General features: G+C 40.4%; 1 pseudogene; it reads right to left on the reverse strand.

Annotated features, from left to right (window-relative positions):
* Positions 1 to 23,122, reverse strand: part of LOC134211492 (E3 ubiquitin-protein ligase Nedd-4-like) — a 66,870-nt pseudogene extending 43,748 nt beyond the window's left edge.
* Positions 23,123 to 23,657: the final 535 nt, after the last annotated feature.

Consider the following 23,657-nt stretch of genomic DNA (forward strand, 5'->3'; position numbering starts at 1 on the left):
ATTTTTGTATGGGTGACTAATGAGGGATCAAGTGTCCCCATATTGAGGCAATAACTTCAAATCGAAATATCCTAAAACTTTGATGGAATGTTCACATTTTCATCAGTACAGATCATTAAGCGTATTTATGGCTTTGTGCTGTGAAAAAACGAAAGCATTTGGTCATTATTATGGAAAGTTGTTCAAATTTCGCGTAGCCAATAAAAAAATCTTTGGGAAGGTCAAAACATGCAAACCGCCCTGCAGAATAAATAAGGTTGTCAATCCAAAAAATAACTCACCACATGAAGGTCATTTGTCTAGAGGATCTGTGGTATCCGCGTATGTTAAGCACGAAGGTGTATATAAGACTGAGTTCTGTTTAACTGTGCTGCACAGCATGCAACCGCTGTTGCACTAGTATCTGTACAGTGGGGGCACAGAGATATGTTACATTGGTATAACGTAGATATGATATGGCGCATATATTAAATAAGATAGCAGTCACCACATCCCCCTTTCTATAAAATATATATTTATTTACAAATAACTCTCAAAGATTATAAAGCTTCAAGAGCATACATATTAAACTTTAAGTCATGTGAACGTCGTTTATTTCAGGAGCACAATCAGCGCTTAACCAAGTCCTGTAATGAAGGCGACTACAACCAAGAGTTGTGATATAACATTATCAGCGAATCTGCAAGCCTTGTGATTAACAGTAGGTAAATTCCAATTTAATTAAATTCAATAAGGCGATAACCTTCACTATTTCCAAATAGTTTGGTGTCACCAGAAATACGTAATAGAGCAACTTTAATAATTGAACATATAAATAAGTCAGGGGATTCGATGATCAATCTCAATAATCCTGCGGTTTGTTTTGTAGATTCAGTTCCATTCAATATTTGTATTGTGTTCAGTCGCGCCCAATGATGTAGAGTTGTTTCATTGTATTGAGTCATCCAAACGAATGAAATTATACTTGATTCCATACCACTCACGTAGAATTAACTAGATTACCGCCTTTCCTTCCCTTAAGATGAACAGAAGCCCATACTAAATATGTATATTCCATTACATAATAATGTATTTACAATGTGAACTTCTCCAAGCGCACACACCAGATGCCCAAAATATCTAGACCTTTCCCTAATTCGATTTTTTTACAGTATAATAGAATGTTGGACGTAGCAACGAACACGAATGCAAAATGCTTTGTTCTGATAAACGTGGTTCAACTTTTATATGTATGAGCTGTAACATTTGAAACTTAAATTTATGTGTAATGGATACAGTTTATACAAATAACAATACATTTAAATAAATATTATAGAATATACATTGTCGAATACGCCATAATGAACCAACCTCTTGGGTGTGAAGAAGCCCAGGATATTCTACATTTAATCTGTATACATAAACCTTGAATGGCCTATGTTCGTATCCGGATAACACAAAAACGGCTGGATGGGTCCTCTCCACTCCTTCAGCAGACATGTTCGTTCGTTATAGTTCCCGATGGGTTTATTGAATATTTCCTCATTTGAGTAAATCGTAAATAACCAAAATTGAGTTTCGTACGGAAATAAGGCATGAGCAGCTCACAACACGCACCCTCGCATAGTATTCAGGACAACGTCTGCGTCTAGTACGTAATAATAATGTTATTCACACTGCTGAAGTGTTGTGAATACTTATCAGAGTTTCTTAAACAGAGAAATAGGTAACCGAATATTTTAGTACTTATAGGATGATATATTATAAACAGAATAATGTATGAGTCCTCGACGGTAATTAATTTTTTTTTTGCTGTATCACCAGTTCAATATGGCTATGCACTACGCACCATCAGCTCAACCTTCCGAGACTCCATGGTCCTATTTGTCATTCTTTCAAGCCAGTAGTTTTTGGTTCACCTGCAGCATGTACTAAGCTATACTTTTATTTCTTCCCAAACATTTATTACTTCCGACGTCACTTATCGTTTATATTATTGGTTTGCCACAACAGCTGCAGTGCGGTGTTCTGGTATATCTTCTCCCGTCATTCGCGATCGCAAATGATCTATGCATTATACTTGTAAGCAGTGAGGTTCACTTCTAGTTGCATTTATGTGCTGATGACCCTATTCAAATCCTATAGCTCCTAATCCTAATACTGCGTATCTAAACCGATCCTAGTACTGCTCAAGACAGGTTTACCGTCCACGAAGGTCAACCAGGTTCCTACTGGGATGCACTTCTTGATTTTAGAGCCGGATAAACTTGACTTGATTTTCGAGACCTATTAAAATAATGGGACATATCCAACATCTCCACGCTTCCGCAATGATGCGTATGCCACTTATTTAAATACAACAGAATTACGTTATATATTTTAGGAAGATTGTAACTAAAGATTCCATGACTTGATATAGGTAACGACATAGTGTGTAACGCTACTAGTGTGTAATGCTACCTATGATCGCATATCAGTCCCATCTTTGCTGAATTTACTATTCATATGGGATTGTGGGCAGTATGCTTCATGTAATTGTAACATTCTTGAAGCTTTTACCAATGACTATTGCCCTTTGCAAGGATTGCCTTAAAACCCACCATATAAAAAAAAGTGCCATCTCACTATTGTTGAACTCAACTAATACTCATTTGTGATTTTCTTTATTGCCGCATGTCGTTACCTATTTACACTACAAAGCCTCTACTACGCAGAATTTTTTTCGGTTTCAACATTACTGTATTATAATACACTTTTTCATGAAATCAACTACATCACATACATTTTCTATAATGAATCTAGTCTTCTGTCATTATTTTCTCCGTGTTTCTCAATCAATAATGAGATCTTCGTATTCTCAGTGGATTTATTAGCACTATGTAATTTATTGGTGCATTTAATCGTGCTCTCCCTGAATTCAATCACAGCACGTCCTGCATTCTCAGTGAATTTAATCACGATGCTTCTGCGTTCTAAGTGAACTTATCACAGTGCGTCCTGCGCTCTTAGTGAATTTAATCACAACGCTCTAGCGTTCTCAGTGAATTTAATCACAACTCTTTTGCGTTCTCAGTGAATTTAATCACAGCGCGTCCTGCGCTCTCAGTGAATTTAATCACAACGCTTTTGCGTTCTCAGTGAATTTAATCACAGCGCGTCCTGCGCTCTCAGTGAATTTAATCACAGCGCGTCTTGCGCTCTCAGTGAATTTAATCACAATGCTTTTGCGTTCTCAGTGAATTTAATCACAGTGCGTCCTGCGCTCTCAGTGAATTTAATCACAACGCTTTTGCGTTCTCAGTGAATTTAATCACAGCGCGTCCTGCGCTCTCAGTGAATTTAATCACAGCGCGTCTTGCGCTCTCAGTGAATTTAATCACAACGCTTTCGCGTTCTCAGTGAATTTAATCACAGCGCGTCCTGCGCTCTCAGTGAATTTAATCACAACGCCCTTGCGTTCTCAGTGAATTTAATCACAGCGCGTCCTGCGCTCTTAGTGAATTTAATCACAACACAAGAAATCAATATTACCACAACACTTTCTTATGAGTACAATCCAGAGACGTCTTCCTTAGAAATCACAATCACTACTTTTTGATTTCTTTTCACAATTATTATGTATTTAACTCACTTTATAACCGAACCACATTTATCAATCCAACATGATAAATAAATTAGCACAACAATATGATTTTCTTTAATATAGAGTGAAGATAGGATCACCTTCTTTGGCCAGAGGTCGGACAGACTGAGAGAGACTGTAGATTTTCACGCTTTTTAAGTTTTCTTCTTACCAGGGATGGAATTGAACGCACACTCCATAGCTCATGCGTCTCCAGACGAATGACGTCGCTAACCGCACGGCCGCGAAGCTCACGTTCATTCCACAGTTCCTTGAGATAAAAAAACATTATTCATGAAACTGTTGTATTCATCCGATTATTGACAATGTCGTTACTTAAACCTTTAATTAAGGAAACAGCTGAATTTGAGGGATGATTAGTGACTATAATATAGTAATGGTTCCAGTCTCTTTCAATATTAGTTTTTTATTTGTTCAATCAATACATAAATCTTGATAAGCTTTACCGTGTATGTTATGGAATCGACTAAATCATTTCAAATATATATTAAGAACACCTATTCTATTTGGACGAATATGGCAAGTTTATCCTGAATATAATTTTGAAATTATTTAAAGCATTTATTTACTCAATTCACTTGTACTTCAATAAAACTTTTCGACATAAGAAGATTATATTTTTAGTACAGCGTTCAGTGATATAATTCTTTCTGGCCCAGACGCTAAATAATTATTAGGGCGATTGTCTCACATGCATTGTATATCCTAATGAATTAATTTAATTGTCGGCAAAAGTCGACACAACCAGAAATAGAGGCTTAGATGCTTTGCTACCTGTCCAAACAAATATTTACCAAACAATTATTTACTTATAGAATCTTAACGAGAACATGTTTTCTGTCACCATTTTTACATATCATTATTTGTTGAATATCACCTCAAACGAAATCTTTCATTTCCCATCATGCGTAGTTAATATTATTTCCAAGCTAATGTGAGAGCTGATGTGAGTGAGAACAATCGACTCTCGTTGGTAAAAGATGTTTTTTAATAGCAGATTACGCTTTTTCACTCAAGATCAAAATTAAGAGACCCAAACCTCACGATATTTCACACGTTAAATTATAAAACATTTGCTGAACTTTAGAAGTGTCTATACCCATATGCGCATATTGCTGTGCAGTTCAATTGCTATTGTTCAGTTACATAATTCTCAATTCGTAACTTACTTGATTCCAGAACGAATGAGACCACTTACGACAGAAGCTGCTTGCAACATTTTCCTAAACGCTAACACAAGCAATGGCAATACAGTAACCCAATAATGCACATTCAAGTCTTTCTGCATTCGACACTGAACACTTCATCAAATCGTTGTTCTTTCAAATATCACTGTCAATCACACGATATAGGTATCACTACTATAACACAAATTAATGCACTCTTCCACACTTCCCTTCCACCTGTTGCGGCACATCGGCGCGCGGCGAAGGCTTTCTTTTCAACTTTACATTTTTTCATCTTCTTTCGTGCACAGACATGATCAAGGCCAAAACGTGCACCGCGTATATTGAACCACATTTTCAGCTTGATAAACTATTTAACCAACAATAAGCAAAGTATCTATAAGTTGTGCTTCAAAATAGTCAAACAATTATGCATTTAAAACATACAATAACCCAAAATTAATCTTTTTTTTTTTACAAAGCTTGATTTTTTCTCCTCGTCGCCACTTGTGGTATCCGCGTATGTTAAGCACGAAGGTGTATATAAGACTGAGTTCTGTTTAACTGTGCTGCACAGCATGCAACCGCTGTTGCACTAGTATCTGTACAGTGGGGGCACAGAGATATGTTACATTGGTATAACGTAGATATGATATGGCGCATATATTAAATAAGATAGCAGTCACCACAGGATCTATACTAAAAAATACGATAGAACAAAACTACTTTAGTCCTCGATAAAACAGGGGGTGATCAAGTCTCCCCGGGGATCAAGTCTACCCACCTTCCCCTATCAATAGTGACGAGTCTCATAAGAAATCAATAATCTCATTTTTGTTAGCAAATTTCCTAGTTTATCTATTGGCTACAAGGAATGTAAAATAACAACATTGCCAATGACAACAACATTGTCCTCTCTTGTAAATGTTGGGACAAACTCAACTCGCAATAAGCGTATGTCCCAAACTGCAACAGAATAGGACAATGATCGCCTGCCGCTCATTTTGAGAAATAGTCGGTTTCCGATGATGTTTTTGGTTAAATCAGTATCAGTTATCGTAGCTTAGACATAAACTTAACCATCTGTACACATGATTTGTGTTTTACTTCTGAAATATACAAGTTATCGCAGTTCGAAAAGTTCTCAACAATTACCTCTCCATGTTTGTTGCAAATAAAATGGAACGCAACAATGTCTTTATCCTCTGCAGATGAGGACAAAGAGTTATCGCTATTCTCTTTTGTCGCTTGTTTTTCGCATTTTTCAGCGACAATTACATTCCTTGATTGGCTAAGATATTAGAGCTTTAAATTTCCCATAGTTACAAATTAAAAAAAAATATGTTTTCTTGATCTACTAATACCTCCACTATTGGTACCGTTACCCTACATCGAGCCTATACTCAGAGCAACAGTAAATCTTCGACCAAAAATTGATTAGTAGTTAAGTAAGTTAATCAGTTAATCGTATTCGTATATTGAAAATAATTCTCATGTTTTCCGGATATCCCATATTTGAACACGATAGCTACAGCATTTAATGAGCGTATTCGACCAGATGTTGTCCAAAGCCTATCGTTTTTTTGGATTCATTTGCGTATCACTATTTCCCAGGCAGAATGTGTGTTCACCGTTCAGTCAACAACAATACTATTATCGGTGAATAACCGGTTTGCGAATGATAAAAATGCAACACGGGTCCGAATCACCCCACGAACGGCGCATTATCATTAGGATCATCAAAATCGTATAACAGTTTCAGAAGTGCTGATTGTGGCGCACTTTTTACCATTTCAAGCGATATCAAATTCCATGCAAAGCTTTCTCTGAATAATGCGATGATTCATCGCTATACCTTCCGCGTTTCGGTTCTCGTTGTCTTACAGTGAATGGACGACTATGGACGTATCCATATGATTTATAAAAGGGCCGGCCATTCGGACATTCTGATGAAAAATTTGTGTGGACCCTTTTGGCTTAAATTCTGAACATGACTCATATTCCGAACACTGGCGTTTTGGCACCCTAAAACTAAAAATTCCATCGGTTTTTTGATGATCAAGATTACAAATGAATTCAAGATCCTATGGAGAGAATTACATCGAATGAAGCCAAATAGCCATTTAAAAATGTAAAAACAAAACTGAAATCTAATAACTTTCCATCAATTATGCATCTAGACGAAAACGCGGGGGATAGCTCGGAAAAGAACTGTAATCTTTTTGCAGATTTTTTCCAGGAAACCTATTCTACATTTTCTGAAAATGATCGTGACCGCGACTATTTTGCATTTTTTCCAGAGTTTTCAAATGATATTGGAGTGAATCAACTTCATGTCCATGACATTTTGCAGGCCCTACGTAATTTAGATGCTTCGAAAGGTCCTGGTCCTGATGGAATCCCTCCTATATTTATGAAAACCCTAGCAGTGGAACTAACCACTCCATTATTTTGGCTATTTAATATGTCACTAGAATCAGGAAAATTCCCAAATATATGGAAAAACTCATTTTTGATACCCATTTTCAAATCTGGAAAAAAATCAGACATACGTAATTATCGTGGAATAGCCATTATCTCTTGCATTCCAAAACTTTTTGAGGCCATAGTAAACGAAAAATTATTCAAACAAGTAAAAAACCGAATAACAGACGCACAGCATGGTTTCTGTAAAGGGCGTTCAAGTTCAACTAATCTTCTTGAATTTGTTGACTATACCCTGAATGCAATGGATAAAGGAAACCATGTAGAAGCTCTTTATTAGGGTGGCTCAAATTAGTATGGGAAAAACTTTGATAATTTTTTTTGATGGGCCGTCCTCTTATTCGGTTCTATTTGATGCCCTGATGCTCTGGACAAAATTTCAGCCAAATCGGTCAACGTTTGGGCGGTGCTAAACTCGTTGGAAGTTTATATGGAAAAATGTATCCAGAAACATTCAAAAACAGTAAATTGCAGCTGGACTACACAACTTACGATGAAGAACTATGATACTCATTCAGATCTTGGAGAATTTAATACAGAATGTTATGCAGAAAACCGCGAGAAGATTCGAGCTTGCCCGGCTAAGTTATTAGCATTTCTTTGAAGTGGGGTTTGAGCAAATTTCGTTTCTTTTACCTTTGAAAAGAAATAAATTCACCCCTACAACACTCCAGTAAAATGCTGATATCTTTACGTAATAAACTCTAATCTTCTCGCGGTTTTCAGCATAACATTCTGTATTTTATTTTACAAGAACTGAATGAGTATCATGGTTCTTGATCGTAAATTGTGCCGTCCAACTGCAAATCACTGTTTTGGGATGTTTCTGCATACATTTTTCCATATAAACTTCCAACGAGTTTAGCACTGCCCAAACGTTAACCGATTTGGCTGAAATTTTGTCCAGAGCATCAGGGCACCAAATAGAATGGAATAAGAGGACGGCCCATCAAAAAATTTGAAAAAGTGTTTTTTGAGCCACCCTACTCTTTATACTGACTTCAGTAAAGCATTTGATCGCATAGATATACCCATGCTTCTATTCAAATTGAAAAAAACTGGAATTGAGCCGGGACTACTCAAGTGGCTTGAATCCTACTTAACTGATCGCCAATTGATTATAAAATTTAACAACAATAGATCAAAACCCATTCAAGCCACTTCCGGTGTCCCCCAGGGCTCTCATTTGGGGCCTCTATTATTCATAATATATGTAAACGACATTTCCTTCATTCTTGACAAACTTAAAGTGTTAATCTATGCAGATGACATGAAGCTCTTTTTGGAGATAGGGAATAAAATGACCTCAACATATTCCAGAACGAAATATGCACATTCTACGAATGGTGCAATAAAAGCCTATTGCAACTGAATGTAAAAAATGTAACCTTATATCATTCAGCAGAAAAAGAACAGCATCAAATCTCTCAATTACATTAGGAAACCAGGTTGTAGAGAAATGCGATAGAGTTAGGGATTTAGGAATTATCTTAGACTCCAAACTAACATTCATCGACCATTACAACACCATTATTCATAAAGCAAATAATATGATGGGTTTTATAAAACGTTTCTGCTATAACTTTCATGACCTATACACAATTAAAACATTGTATATTGCTTATGTAAGGTCGATACTGGAATATTGCAGCATTGTATGGTCTCCATTTTCAATAGCACACGAAGAAAGATTAGAATCAGTACAAAAACAATTCCTATTATTTGCTCTTCGTAAATTAGGTTGGACAACATTCCCACTTCCATCATATGAGGCACGCTGCAAGCTTATAAACATTCAATCTTTGAAAGAGCGTCGTGAAACTGCAATGGTTTCATTTATTAACGATATAGTTTCGCAGCTTATTGATTCAACAAGTATTTTATCGAAATTAAATTTCTACATACCATCTCGACAACTGCGTCATCGACATACATTTTTAATTAATCACTGCCGTACAAATTATGCAAAATTCGGACCTCTCAATCAGATGATGGCTATCTATAATCAACACTGCGAAACTATTGACTTTACAATGTCTCGGCAGAACCTAAAAAAATATTTTGTCACAATTCGAAACCTACACATCTAAATTTACATTAAATCGCAAAATTAAACACTACTTAACCAAACTATTTTTATTTTTATACACTATAATACCGTATTTATAGCATTAAGAAAATAAAGAAAAACATGTATATTGTATATGTACTAGTCTACGTCGGTTGACGAAATAAATAAATAAATAAATAAATAAATAAAAGCGAGTGTTCGAAATATGAGTCATGTTCAGAATTTGAGTCTAATTGGGATATAACGTTGTGCATGAAATTAAAAATAAAATCTTCGCTACAAGTGAAATCGCGATTTTTTTAAGTCCAAATAAACAGCACCGAATGGCCTTCGTATACTAACGAAGGCCGATAATCAATTAAAAACAATACTTCGTAAAGACTTCGTAAAGAATCCTGGAATGATTTTAAATTTGAAATTTTAATCCCGTAAATTTTTTTTTGTATCTTCATTAACCCTTCCGTTACCAACCCCCTTTTGAAAACGAAAATAAAAATCTTTTTGATTGTAACTTTTTTGTCCTATAACATTTTTTATCTCAACTTGCACCAAAAGAAGCGAAATTTATTGAAGTTTTAGGAGTTTCATGGATTTTGGCCACTCGGTTCCGGAGTTATTCCGGATTTAAAATGGGTGTCAGCTTTTGGCCATTTCTCAGAACCAGAAGCGCCATCACGTTCTGAGACGTGGGTAGGACAAACTGGATTATCATATCTATTGAATACTTTTAGAGACTTTCCGGATATCCCCAGGAAACATTTCTAGAGATAAGAAAATTATTTCGAGCTTTTTAGTGGAATGTCTTCACTTGTCATAAGACGAGTTTATACAATCCCATTGAATTCCACCACTTAATTGTATCTTGACAGATACGTATTTCGACCTCAACAGTAAGGCTGTTTCAGTGTGTCGTACTTGACTCGACTTGTCGAGGTTTCTAAGCCAGGGGTGACATTGCGCATCTCGAATCGAATCACTCGATTCGTAAGTTTTTGGATTCGTTTCGAAAAAAATGCGGCATTATGTGTTTCGTTCGACTTGATTCAGTCGCAGTACAAGATTTCGAATGGTGCTGTACTAGTTCAATCGAGTATGTTCTGTCAAACGAAATGTAAACAGAGAGAATAAGAGATAGCTGTCTCCGTGTTTGGTATGCCGCCCGCTGGAGAGACAACCTTCAGCGCATGGCGAATGTGAGTAAACAGAGAGAATAAGAGTAATTTCACCTGCGTGTAGCATGTTGCCTGTTGGAAAGGCATCCTTTAGGGCATGAATTGGCAGTTAATTCATAAACAAGCAAATTGTGCTCAATGACTTTAAAAAGCAATATTATTTATTGAGCAGTTGCAACCGATTAAAACATTATGCCGATATGACATGTTTTGTGAATTGATATATTGTTACGACACAAATTATAAGTTTTATGTTTATTATGTTTATTATGTTTATTCGAGTGTATGCCACAGATCCAATTTTAAGCTAAATAAGTTGAAGCTAAAGAAGGATTCGATAATAAATTACTTTGATGTTTCCATGTGTTTTAATTAAATTCACTTAGGTCATCTCATGTGCGTTTTTTTTAATTAAGGTACACCGGGGCAAGTTGAAACGGTTTTTTTCAAAGTTGAACTTTGAAGTGCTATAAAAAAATCATCCTTTGATATATTTTTAATCTGTTTGCTGTGTTTGATAGTTCGGACCAAAGATTATGCATAAAAAATAAGCAACCTTACCATACTTTTTTATAAATATTTTGTATACTGAAAATATTTTTTTATGTGCATTGTTTCAACTTGCCCCACATATCGGGGCAAGTTGAAACACTGCGCTATATACAGACATAACTTAATTTTGCCGTATTAAAAACAAAATATATGTACTCAGTGGGACTCAAGAACCACGAGGATGTTTAGGTGACTGTACCGCCAGGATTCGCAAAAGGGTCCCATGTACATTTTTGACGGTTTCTATTTTATTTCAGAAATTAGCTCAAAATTGTCTCCTGTTTAAGAAAAATTGATAAAATAGAAGGATTTGTTCTAGAAATTTGAAAATCAAATCCCATTTATGCTGTCTCATCTTGATATTTACTCTCATAATAGGCACATTCCAGATTTTGATACTCCTTTGCACAAAAATAAACTAAAATATGGGACTCTTATGCGAAAAAAGGGCAGTATACAACAATGTCACAAACGTAATTTTCAGGGACCAAATTCTAGAGATCGCACTTAGCTGAAAATTTATCACACGCAAAAAAAGCGTTCCCGAATTCGTGAACCAGCAAAAATACACCGTGATTTAATTCATGGATTCGGAAACACCAGTCACGTTTTCCAGAACGTTCCAAAACCCGTGACTGTGTTCCCGAATCCGTGGTTGTTGTTCACGAAAAAATACACCGTAAACTTGTTAGTTCACGAATTCATGAACTTTTTTTTTTGCGTGCAGAGATTGATTACGTCCTACTGGTGACCACTCGGATTACTTTTCAGGATGGTTCATTAGTTGGCTCACTTGAATTGTGTGCCTAATTAATTCGGTTGTGTCTTCTCCATAAATTCACATTAATTAACCAGCGTATCTCTCATAAACTCCTCGATTAGAGAAAGAGGGGACTGGGAAGTGAATGGTGGAGTTACTGAAATGTTTACATGCTCAATGTTTCATATTTTTGAGTGCCAGTGCTCACTACGAGGAGAAATTGATTACGAATCTCAAAACTAGACCATGCAGTTTAACCATGACCGTTTTCATCCTATTTTTTAGTAAACATTGTAGGAGGGCATTCATGACGGGATGGGCGGAAATTTATTAAATTTATTATCAGAAGTTTGGACCTTTTCATAAATTTATGTTCTCCGGATGTATTTACGGACCATGTTGAATTTTGAAAAAAAATATTACTTTAAATTGTGAGGGTGACGTTTTGAATCGTTGTTTCAACTTGCCCCACACCACGCATTTCTATTTGCCCCGATAGGTTAAAAATGCGGATCAGTTTCAAACGACCATATTTCAAAAAATAAAATGGGTTTTCCATCGATTTTTCATAATCATTATGCTTATTCAACATTGTATGATTGCCTACCATTCAAATTTGATGAAAAAACTATTCCAAACCTCATTTTGAGACCTGTTTCATTGGCACGTCAAATAGTTGGTTTAGATTTTGTAAAGGGTGGAAAATAAACAATGGCAGGAATTGCTTCTAGTAGCTGCAATCTTCCCGGAATGGCAGTCAGAAGTTGACTTAGGGGAGTAGTTTGTTGAAAAAAATAAACAGGACATTCGGTCATTTCAGATCTAAATTACAGCTTCTGTTTCAACTTACCCCGCATTTCAACTTGCCCCGGTGTACCTTACCTCATCTATTTTCACTTAGATTTTTTCATATACCGTGACCTGCCCTAATTCCGCGCATCGCCTAATAGCGTGGTTTTCATCAAAAATCAGAACCTGGCTATCATGGACATCACATTATTTTGTGAAATGTTCAAACATAATATGTTTGAACAATTTAACAAATAATGCGATGTCCATGACTGCCAGGTTCTGATTTTTGATGAAAACCACGGTATTAGGCGATGCGCGGAATCAGGGCAGGTCACGGTACACGTTTTTACGCAGATTTTTCTCATAGATTTTTCACGCGATTTATCGGAATCGTCAAAAATACGTGAAAACCGATTTTAGTTGAAGTCGTTTTTACGCGGATTTCGGGATAATTAGAGATTGCATATTGTCTGGAAACTATAAAAGTAGGTATGCTAATGACATTCTTTTCCTCACACCCAACCAGAGGATGGCAGATTTTAATACAGTTCTGCATAAGAACCTTACAGAAACTGTATAATAATTGGGCATATACAATTCTGTAAGCTTTTTATACAAATATTGTATTAAAAGAATACAGATTTGTATTATTTTAATACAATATTTGTATAAAAAGCTTACAGAATTGTATATGCCCAGATTTTATACAATAATTGTCAGACTTGTTTTTTGGGTGAAGAGACAATAATAAAACATTTATTCTCTTCCCATAGAGAAATAATAACAAATATATTTAAAAACTTTCAGCAAGAAATAACTCTCGAACAATATTCGAAAGCTATAAAGGTGACGAGTGTTTTTCATTCGACTTGAGTCGTTTTTCAGTGTGCTATCGAGTTTCCATAATGCCAAAACATCTCGTTATTCTTGTACCTCCTCGTGCATACTCGAACGATAAGTCGTTTTCGAGATCGAATCGAAACCCGTAATGCCAAACATGTTCGACTCGATAGAATTACGTTCGAATCGAGATGCACAATGCCACCCCAGAGGTTACCATTTTTGCATTCGTATATCAAGGAAGTCGAGACAATTTCCAATCCGAAAATTGCCTAGACCTGCACCGGGAATCGAACCCAGCCACCCTCAGCATGGTCTTGCTTTGTAGCCGCGCGTCTTACCGCACTACCTAAGCTATATTATTATTTAGATATTCATCTTTTGATCACTTCACCTGTCAGACTGTCAATTCTTATAAAATTTCAGAAATTCTCTGAGTCTCCCTGAACTAGCAAAAATAATTGCGTACTTCCAGAAAACGTTCAACAAATAGTTACTTATAGCAGAAACTATTAGAAACTTGAAGACTCTTGGAAAATCTCAATACACCAACTTTTTAAAATGGAAAGAATTCTTCATAGACTTTAAGATGTTTTTCGGAATAGATTTCTCCTTTACAATCCCGGAAACTTCCACGACTGTCAGTTTTACCACTGATTAACTGTGAAACGTTCAATGATATTTTTAGATCTAGAAATTGAAACAGTATAGATAGTATAAGATCTTTTAGTCATCCATATGGTATTTTCTTACCATAATCATGGGTAGGACAATGCTTCGACTGTCCTACCCAGGTATTTTCATGCGTAGGACATGTCCTATTTGTCCCACCCACTCCCGGCGCCACTGCTCAGAACGCATACTTTGGAAATGATTGTTTTAGATATTTTGATTGGGAACGACGCATAAACTATACCAAATACGATCAGGAATTTGTTCGGTCCTAAATATGGCCTGTGTTCCGGATTCCGGTGGTTCCACCGGAACCTGTTACGGGGTCACTTCACGGAAATAGGCAAATACCATCATACGTAATATCAAACTTCATGATTTCAAATGCTATGGCACATAGTTGTGTACTTCTTGGACCATATTTGAAACGATTGGAACCAATTGGTAGACAGATTTATCAAGTACCGGTTCATGATTCAATTTTGGAAAATAAGTCAAACCCATCATGCGGCACATCGAACTACATGATTCCAAGAGTTATGCCATTCTATGATAGTTTTGTATTTCCTGGACCGCATTTGAACCGATTGGAACTGGTAAACGAATTTACCGAGTAACGTTTTAAGGGTCAATTTTTATGATGAAGATTTTGTCAGATTTGTTTTTTTTTTCAAACGGAAGATTTTAAATCTTGCGTTGGGTGGTCGAAACGCAAGCCAGAAAAAGAGCATCTTGTCCAGTGCGAAACAAAATTTAAAGGCGGAAATATAGAACGCATGCTTTCTGTGGGCAAATGAGTACAAAGCCAAAGGCTACAGAAAAGACGAAAGCAACTGACCGGAGTGTGGTTTCTGGCTCTGATGGAAGAGAGGTGTGTTTTATTGAAAAGTCGTGCAATTAAAAGTAGTTATTCGTGGCATTTTCCCGAGATGGTACTCCGAATTATTGGTTGGGCACTTCGTCGCCTGGCTAGAATCGTGAGCCGCATCCGCATTATTGTCCAGCACATATTCGGATTCCCGCCGTACGTTTCAACGAGTGGTCGTTTGCTACCGGCTTAACAGCCCACCGACCACCTCTTCCTCCAAGCCGCTGTTGGCTCTATTATCGCCCGGCCACCTGTCGGCCAATTCTCCGTCCGGCCGTTCGTCAGCCACACTACCAAGTACCAACGCATCGCAGCCCGCCGGCAGTATTATCGCCCGGCCGCCCCTTCGTTCTGCTATCCGTAGCCGTGTAATCGTCCAGCCTCCGGATTATCGCATCGTAGCACGTTCGCTGTACCACCATCCCGCACTGTTTCCTATCCGCCTAACCACGAGGTCGTTCTACAACCACCCGTTTTTCGACACCGAAAGCCATTCCTGCTGGCAGCTCGCTAGCCGAATCGTCGTCCGACATACCATCGGCCGCATCATTGCCCGAATTCCCTCCGGCTGAACTTTCGATCGGCAGCCCACCGGCGGCGTAACCGCCGACCTTTGTGTCGGCAGCTTCCTCGCTTGACCACCCGACCACCGCATCTTTACCAACCGCCTGTAAGTGTTCATTTTTGGCATTAAACTCGGAACAAAAGAGCCCTTCTGCGCCCGCCCTAGACAGCTGCCGTGGCTAGACCAGCAGCTAAGGGTTTAGGCCAGTTCCCCTCTGGTTCCGTGGCCATAAATTTAGAGTCTTATATCGTCGGGAGATTCACCCGGAACTATTTCAAGAATTCATTCAAAAACTTCTACAGTGATTCAAACAAGGAACTAATTTACGAATTTCACCAGGAATTTTTTCAACAACTCTCTAGGTATTTTTTTTGGGAATGCCTCCAGAAAATTCATTGGAAAATCTCACATGAATTGATCCTACAATTTCTATAAGGGTTTGAAGAAATTCTTCTGAAACTTCTTCAAGAAACCCATCAAGACTAGTTTCATTGTACCTTTTACTCCTTCGAATTCCGTCTGGAGGAATATACCAGAGCAGTTCCCGGAAGACTTTTTTGCAGTATACTTTAAGAAATTGCTGTGAGAATTTCAAATTAAATTTCCGATAAATGTCTTGGAAAATCTATTTAGGAAGTTATAGAAGGTGCCTTGAAGCAATTGCTGCGGAAACTTCTGGAGAACCCAAAAAAGATTAGGTAGGAGAACTAGTGGGAGAATTTCCAGGAACGAAACTTGGGTGGAAGTACCAGGGAAGAAATAGGTGGATTTGGTTTAGAGATTCTATGTGAAATTCGAAAGGAGCTCAATGGAATTATTGGGGAGTTCTCAAAGTAATTTATGAAGAGTTTTTGAAGGAATTTCTGGAGTAACTCCAAAGCGAATTTCAAAAGAAATTCCTAGGGAAAAAACTTCCACGAGACTACTTTGTAATAAAATCTAAATAATCCCCAGGTACGTTTCTGAAGAAAGTCACGGAGAAATTTCGTAACAGCTCTTTTGGAATTTCTGGACTCCACAGAATTTTTTAAAGGGACCCGGAGGAACTTCCAAAGGAATTACAGGAGGAGCTCCGGAGGAACTTGCGAAGGAATTCCTGGAGGAACTTCCGGAGGAATTCCTGGAGGAATTTCCGGAGGAATTTCTGGAGGAACTTCCGGAGGAATTCCTGGAGGAACTTCCGGAGGAATTCCTGGAGGAACTTCCGGAGGAATTCCTGGAGGAACTTCCGGAGGAATTCCTGGAGGAACTTCCGGAGGAATTCCTGGAGGAACTTCGGAGGAATTCCTGGAGGAACTTCCGGAGGAATTCCTGGAGGAACTTCGGAGGAATTCTTGGAGAAATTATTGGAGGAATTCCTGGAGGAACTTCCAGAGGAATTCCTGGAGGAACTTCCGGAGGAATCCTGGAGGAACTTTCGGAGGAATTCCTGGAGGAACTTCCGGAGGAATTCCTGGAGGAACTTCCGGAGGAATACCTGGAGGAACTTCCGGAGGAATACCTGGAGGAACTTCCGGAGGAATTCCTGGAGGAACTTCCGGAGGAATTCCTGGAGGAACTTCCGGAGGAATTCCTGGAGGAACTTCCGAAGGAATTCCTGGAGGAACTTCCGGAGGAATTCCTGGAGGAACTTCCGGAGGAATTCCTGGAGGAACTTCCGGAGGAATTCCTGGAGGAACTTCCGGAGGAATTCCTGGAGGAACTTCCAAAGGAATTACAGGAGGAGCTCCGGAGGAACTTGCGAAGGAATTCCTGGAGGAACTTCCGGAGGAATTCCTGGAGGAATTTCCGGAGGAATTTCTGGAGGAACTTCCGGAGGAATTCCTGGAGGAACTTCCGGAGGAATTCCTGGAGGAACTTCCGGAGGAATTCCTGGAGGAACTTCCGGAGGAATTCCTGGAGGAACTTCCGGAGGAATTCCTGGAGGAACTTCCGGAGGAATTCCTGGAGGAACTTCCGGAGGAATTCCTGGAGGAACTTCCGGAGGAATTCCTGGAGGAACTTCCGGAGGAATTCCTGGAGGAACTTCCGGAGGAATTCCTGGAGGAACTTCCGGAGGAATCCCTGGAGGAACTTTCGGAGGAATTCCTGGAGGAACTTCCGGAGGAATTCCTGGAGGAACTTCCGGAGGAATACCTGGAGGAACTTCCGGAGGAATACCTGGAGGAACTTCCGGAGGAATTCCTGGAGGAACTTCCGGAGGAATTCCTGGAGGAACTTCCGAAGGAATTCCTGGAGGAACTTCCGGAGGAATTCCTGGAGGAACTTCCGGAGGAATTCCTGGAGGAACTTCCGGAGGAATTCCTGGAGGAACTTCCGGAGGAATTCCTGGAGGAACTTCCGGAGGAACTTCCGGAGGAATTCCTGGAGGAACTTCCGGAGGAATTCCTGGAGGAACTTCCGGAGGAATTCCTGGAGGAACTTCCGGAGGAATTCCTGGAGGAACTTCCGGAGGAATTCCTGGAGGAACTTCCGGAGGAATTCCTGGAGGAACTTCCGGAGGAATACCTGGAGGAACCTCCGGAGGAATTCCTGGAGGAACTTCCGGAGAAATTCCTGGAGGAACTTCCGGAGGAATTCCTGGAGGAACTTCCGGAGGAATTCCTGGAGGAACTTCCGGAGGAATTCCTGGAGGAACTTCCGGAGGAATTCCTGGAGGAACTTCCGGAGGAATTCCTGGAGGAACTTCCGGAGGAATTCCTGGAGGAACTTCCGGAGGAATTCCTGGAGGAACTTCCGAAGGAATTCCTGGAGGAACTTCCGGAGGAATTCCTGGAGGAACTTCTGGAGGAATTCCTGGAGGAACTTCCGGAGGAATTCCTGGAGGAACTTCCGGAGGAATTCCTGGAGGAACTTCCGGAGGAATTCCTGGAGGAACTTCCGGAGGAATTCCTGGAGGAACTTCCGGAGGAATTACTGGAGGAACTTCCGGAGGAATTCCTGGAGGAACTTCCGGAGGAATTCCTGGAGGAACTTCCGGAGGAATTCCTGGAGGAACTTCCGGAGGAATTCCTGGAGGAACTTCCGGAGGAATTCCTGGAGGAACTTCCGGAGGAATTCCTGGAGGAACTTCCGGAGGAATTCCTAGAGGAACTTCGGAGGAATTCCTAGAGGAACTTCCGGAGGAATTCCTGGAGGAACTTCCAGCGGAATTCCTGGAGGAACTTTCGGGGGAATTCCTTGAGGAATATCCGGAGGAATTCCTGGAGGAATATCCAGAGGAATTCCTGGAGGAACTTCCGGAGGAATTTTCGGAGGAATTCTTGGAGGAACTTCCGGAGGAATTCCTGGAGGAACTTCCGGAGGAATTCCTGGAGGAACTTCCGGAGGAATTCCTGGAGGAACTTCTCAAGGAGAAGGAGGAGAATTCCTGGAGAACCTTCCGATGGAATTCCTGGAGGAACCTCTGGTGGAATTCCTGGAGGAACTTCCGGAGGAATTCCTGGAGGAACTTCCAGAGGAATTCCTGGAGGAACTTCCGGAGGAATTCCTGGAGGAACTTCCGGAGGAATTCCTGGAGGAACTTCCGGAGGAATTCCTGGAGGAACTTCCGGAGGAATTCCTGGAGGAACTTCCGGAGGAATTCCTGGAGGAACTTCCGGAGGAATTCCTGGAGGAACTTCGGAGGAATTCCTGGAGGAACTTCCGGAGGAATTCCTGGAGGAACTTCCGGAGGAATTCCTGGAGGAACTTCGGAGGAATTCCTGGAGGAACTTCCGGAGGAATTCCTGGAGGAACTTCCGGAGGAATTCCTGGAGGAACTTCCGGAGGAATTCCTGGAGGAACTTCGGAGGAATTCCTGGAGGAACTTCCGGAGGAATTCCTGGAGGAACTTCGGAGGAATTCCTGGAGGAACTTCCGGAGGAATTCCTGGAGGAACTTCCGGAGGAATTCCTGGAGGAACTTCCGGAGGAATTCCTGGAGGAACTTCCGGAGGAATTCCTGGAGGAACTTCGGAGGAATTCCTGGAGGAACTTCCGGAGGAATTCCTGGAGGAGCTTCCGGAGGAATTCCTGGAGGAACTTCCGGAGGAATTCCTGGAGGAACTTCCGGAGGAACTTCCGGAGGAATTCCTGGAGGAACTTCCGGAGGAATTGCTGGAGGAACTTCCGGAGGAATTCCTGGAGGAACTTCCGGAGGAATTCCTGGAGGAACTTCCGGAGGAATTCCTGGAGGAACTTCCGGAGGAATTCCTGGAGGAACTTCCGGAAGAATTCCTGGAGGAACTTCCGGAGGAATTCCTGGAGGAACTTCCGGAGGAATTCCTGGAGGAACTTCCGGAGGAATTCCTGGAGGAACTTCCGGAGGAACTTCCGGAGGAATTCCTGGAGGAACTTCCTGGAGGAACTTCCGGAGGAATTCCTGGATGAACTTCCGGAGGAACTTCCGAAGGAATTCCTGGAGGAACTTCCGGAGGAATTCCTGGAGGAACTTCCGGAGGAACTTCCGGAGGAATTCCTGGAGAAACTTCCGGAGGAATTCCTGGAGAAACTTCCGGAGGAATTCCTGGAGGAACTTCCGGAGGAATTCCTGGAGGAACTGCCGGAGGAATTCTTGGAGGAACTTCCGGAGGAGTTCCTGGAGGAACTTCCGGAGGAGTTCTTGGAGGAACTTCCGGAGGAATTCCTGGAGGAACTTCCGGAGGAATTCCTGGAGAAACTTCCGAAGGAATTCCTGGAGGAACTTCCGGAGGAATTCCTGGAGAAACTTCCGGAGGAATTCCTGGAGGAACTTCCGGAAGAATTCCTGGAGGAACTTCCGGAGGAATTCCTGGAGGAGCTTTAGGAGGAATTCCTGGAGGAACTTCCGGAGGAATTCCTGGAGGAACTTCCGGAGGAATTCCTGGAGGAACTTCCGGAGGAATTCCTGGAGGAACTTCCGGAGGAATTCCTGGAGGAGCTTCTCGAAGAATTTCTGGAGTAGGAACTCCTGGATCAAATTCAAAAGGTACTTCTGAAGGAACTTCCAGAGGAACTCCTGAAGGAACTTCCGGAGGAACTTCTGGATGAATTCGTGGAGGAACTTTCGGATGAATTTTTGGACGAACTTCTGGGGGAATTCCTGGCGGGACTCCCGGAGGAATTCTAAAAGGAATGTCCAGAGGAATTTTTGATGAACTTTCCAACGAACTTTTTGAGGAAGATTCGAAAAAACTCTGGAGAATTTTTGACGTTTGAAATCAGTTCACGCCGATCGAAGCCACCGTGCTTCTGCCGCCGATCACCAACGGCGTGATGCCGCCACGCCGCCGTCGCTGACTGAAAACAGGGTTGGTCATTTCTCACACTTCGTCTTGAAATGTGTAGAGATTTTACAAATAAAGAGAAGTGTATTGATTCACACTCGAGAGCGTTCACACGTAAGTGTGATTGAAGCCAAGAGAAACATGATCGATAAAGAGTGAGAATATTTTCGGTCGCGTGTGTTTTGATATTGTGTACAAAATGGTCTATGTTTAGGCGCTCACAACAACGTATTTACATGGAAGATTTAGAATATAGCCTAAATGTATGCATTTTGGTGAACAGCAAATTACCATTTTCCTGTACTCTTTACACTTGTGGGCTTGTGCGACGAAGAGTGGATACTACGCACGCTCCTTCATACAAAGATAAAGTGTATTTCTGCACAATACACTCGGATAACAGATCGAGAAAAGAGAAGTTTTTACACCTTCTCTTGAATACTCCTCAGAGCGAACCAACCCTGACTGAAAATGATCTATCACGCTGCCGCCGGTAAATTTTCAATCGGCACACAGGTCTAATACCGAAGTAAATAACTGATTTATAAATCATTGAGGTCAAACTCGAAATCTATGGATTTCGAATAAAGTTTGAGTTTGAATCATCCCCTATACCGTGTCCGAATTTCAAAATTTCAAAGCAAGTAATATCGAATGTTGTCGATACTAATTTGTTAATGTAAACTTCAATCGTTATTAATATTTGAATTGGCTCTATATTAACGTTATGAATTTTTAATATTCTGCAGACTTATTTTTGTTTGTCTCATAATAGAAGAAGCGTGATTTCTGTTCCAAAATATTTCCCAATGCTATTTCTATCCCTTATTATGTTGCTTGAATCGGGATAGCTCCGTTTATCTGATTCTAGTCCGGAATAAGGAACAGGAAAAATGATAAAGTGAGCTTGACAGAAATATTTTATATGTAGATGATAGTGTTCGAACGTCGGCTCCCCGATAGTATTTTCTTATCATCGCTGATACCATTACGATAGCTCGATTTTAGCGTTTAGGCGCAACTTTATCAATCGGTTCGAGGTAGGATGATCCCAGAGGCGTGGCGATGTGCTCACAGCGATTGGTTTTTCTAATTAGTAAATACAAGTTAAAACCACAAAATTCCCTCACACTTACGTTCAGTTCATCGGCTCCAGACAGGTATCCATATTCTGCGTGACTCGCCATAGCGGTATTCTAGTCGTGTGTCTGTGCAACAGATATTCGCAATTATCCAAACTGATCTTCGGTCGCAACTCCTCGTCCGTATGCAGTGCAAGCAACGACACTATCCAATCAATAACAACGATACAATAATAACAAAAACAACTCCCTTCTGGTTTGCCTTACTGCCTTGGCACAATCCCCTGCCTCTGCTGACTGCCCTTCCTGGCAAATCTTCAACTAATCTTCCTTCACAACTTCAGCTTAGATACCAACCCTTTCGCCTTCCCCACTGTCACGTATACACTACGCCTCTCTTGCCACACTGTGATATCCCAGAAACCCAGACAGAAATCTTCCAGCATTCAGCCAACCGAGGGCAAATAACACGCGAAATTTAGCACCTTCCGTTTTAATTTCCCATCCGATTATTTTTCCGTCGCAACGAGCCAAGCAGAAGAAAATTCCCCAGCAGGTCATCCTCTGTGGTGTCGCCCTGTCGCGTAATTGCATCCAGGGCCTAGGACCGTGCACTGTTTCACGCACTGCTGTCCCCTATCGAGCTTCTCTAAAACACCACCCACCGAACGCCGTAACCGAAAGTAAGATTTTCGCCCTGCAATCCACCGAATTACAAAAACTGAATTTTTCCTCTAATTTAATAATAACACCGCATCACCGACCGAAGTAGGCGCAGCAGTATCCACTACAACAGTGTGCAAATGATACCCCTGCTCTACTGACTGATTGACAGTAATCGCTATCCGACTGACGACCTGACGAGAGTTATCTACTGACTTTCACGCACACTCGAAGGACCGAACGACTACATATCAGATTGCGATTATTTTAGTAGTCAAACAGCTCAAAATAAAGAAATTAGCACTCCGCGTTTAATCGGTATCACTTGACATACATAGTCACACACACACGCAAACACCTTCTGACATTGATCTTGACAGTACTCTGACTGTCATTTCAATTTCTTCTCACATGCTTTTCGTTCACGCACAGTAAACTTTGCATTCACTGTTCCTATTAGTATGATGGTACGAACGTACGAACGAATGAGACCATCATAGAATAGCTTTATATATAATTAATTTTCAGTTTAGGAAGATTGTTTCTCGGAATGATCTGTCTGTACTGAAGGAATATGAGGTTTACGTATTGAATTCTACTCAAAAGTGCACAAGTTTTATTCAATTACGCAGCAGCGCATCTGCACAGTTGCTTGTACAGGGTACGCATAGATTGTGTTTCGCCATCACGTGCACCGCACGTTCTTCGTGTTGCTATATCGATCGAATAGAAAATTTTGTTGGGCTACGCTACATTTGAAATGAACGTTGGGTTGAAGCACGCCAAACGCCTGTTTTCACATGCTTATAACGACTAGAGAATGTCGGTGGTCACTTACAGATTATCATCCAAGCGATGCATAGATTTACGATAAAACGTGCCGAAAATATGTGAAAAACCCAGATTTATCCACCTAGCGGTGATGATGCCTTTCTCGTGCGGTAAAAAAAATAGTATTTTGGGCATTACTTCTAAGCCCATCGTCCGTTTGGGCCAATTTTCAATAGGAAATAATGAGACAAGATTCTGCGTCTAATGCAACCTGTTGCGAGGAAATCGGTTCAGAGTAAGTGCATTAAAAGTGAGCTAGATTTTTTTACGCG

This window comes from Armigeres subalbatus, chromosome 1 (assembly GCF_024139115.2).
Source record: "Armigeres subalbatus isolate Guangzhou_Male chromosome 1, GZ_Asu_2, whole genome shotgun sequence".
In the NCBI taxonomy this organism is placed as follows: domain Eukaryota; kingdom Metazoa; phylum Arthropoda; class Insecta; order Diptera; family Culicidae; genus Armigeres; species Armigeres subalbatus.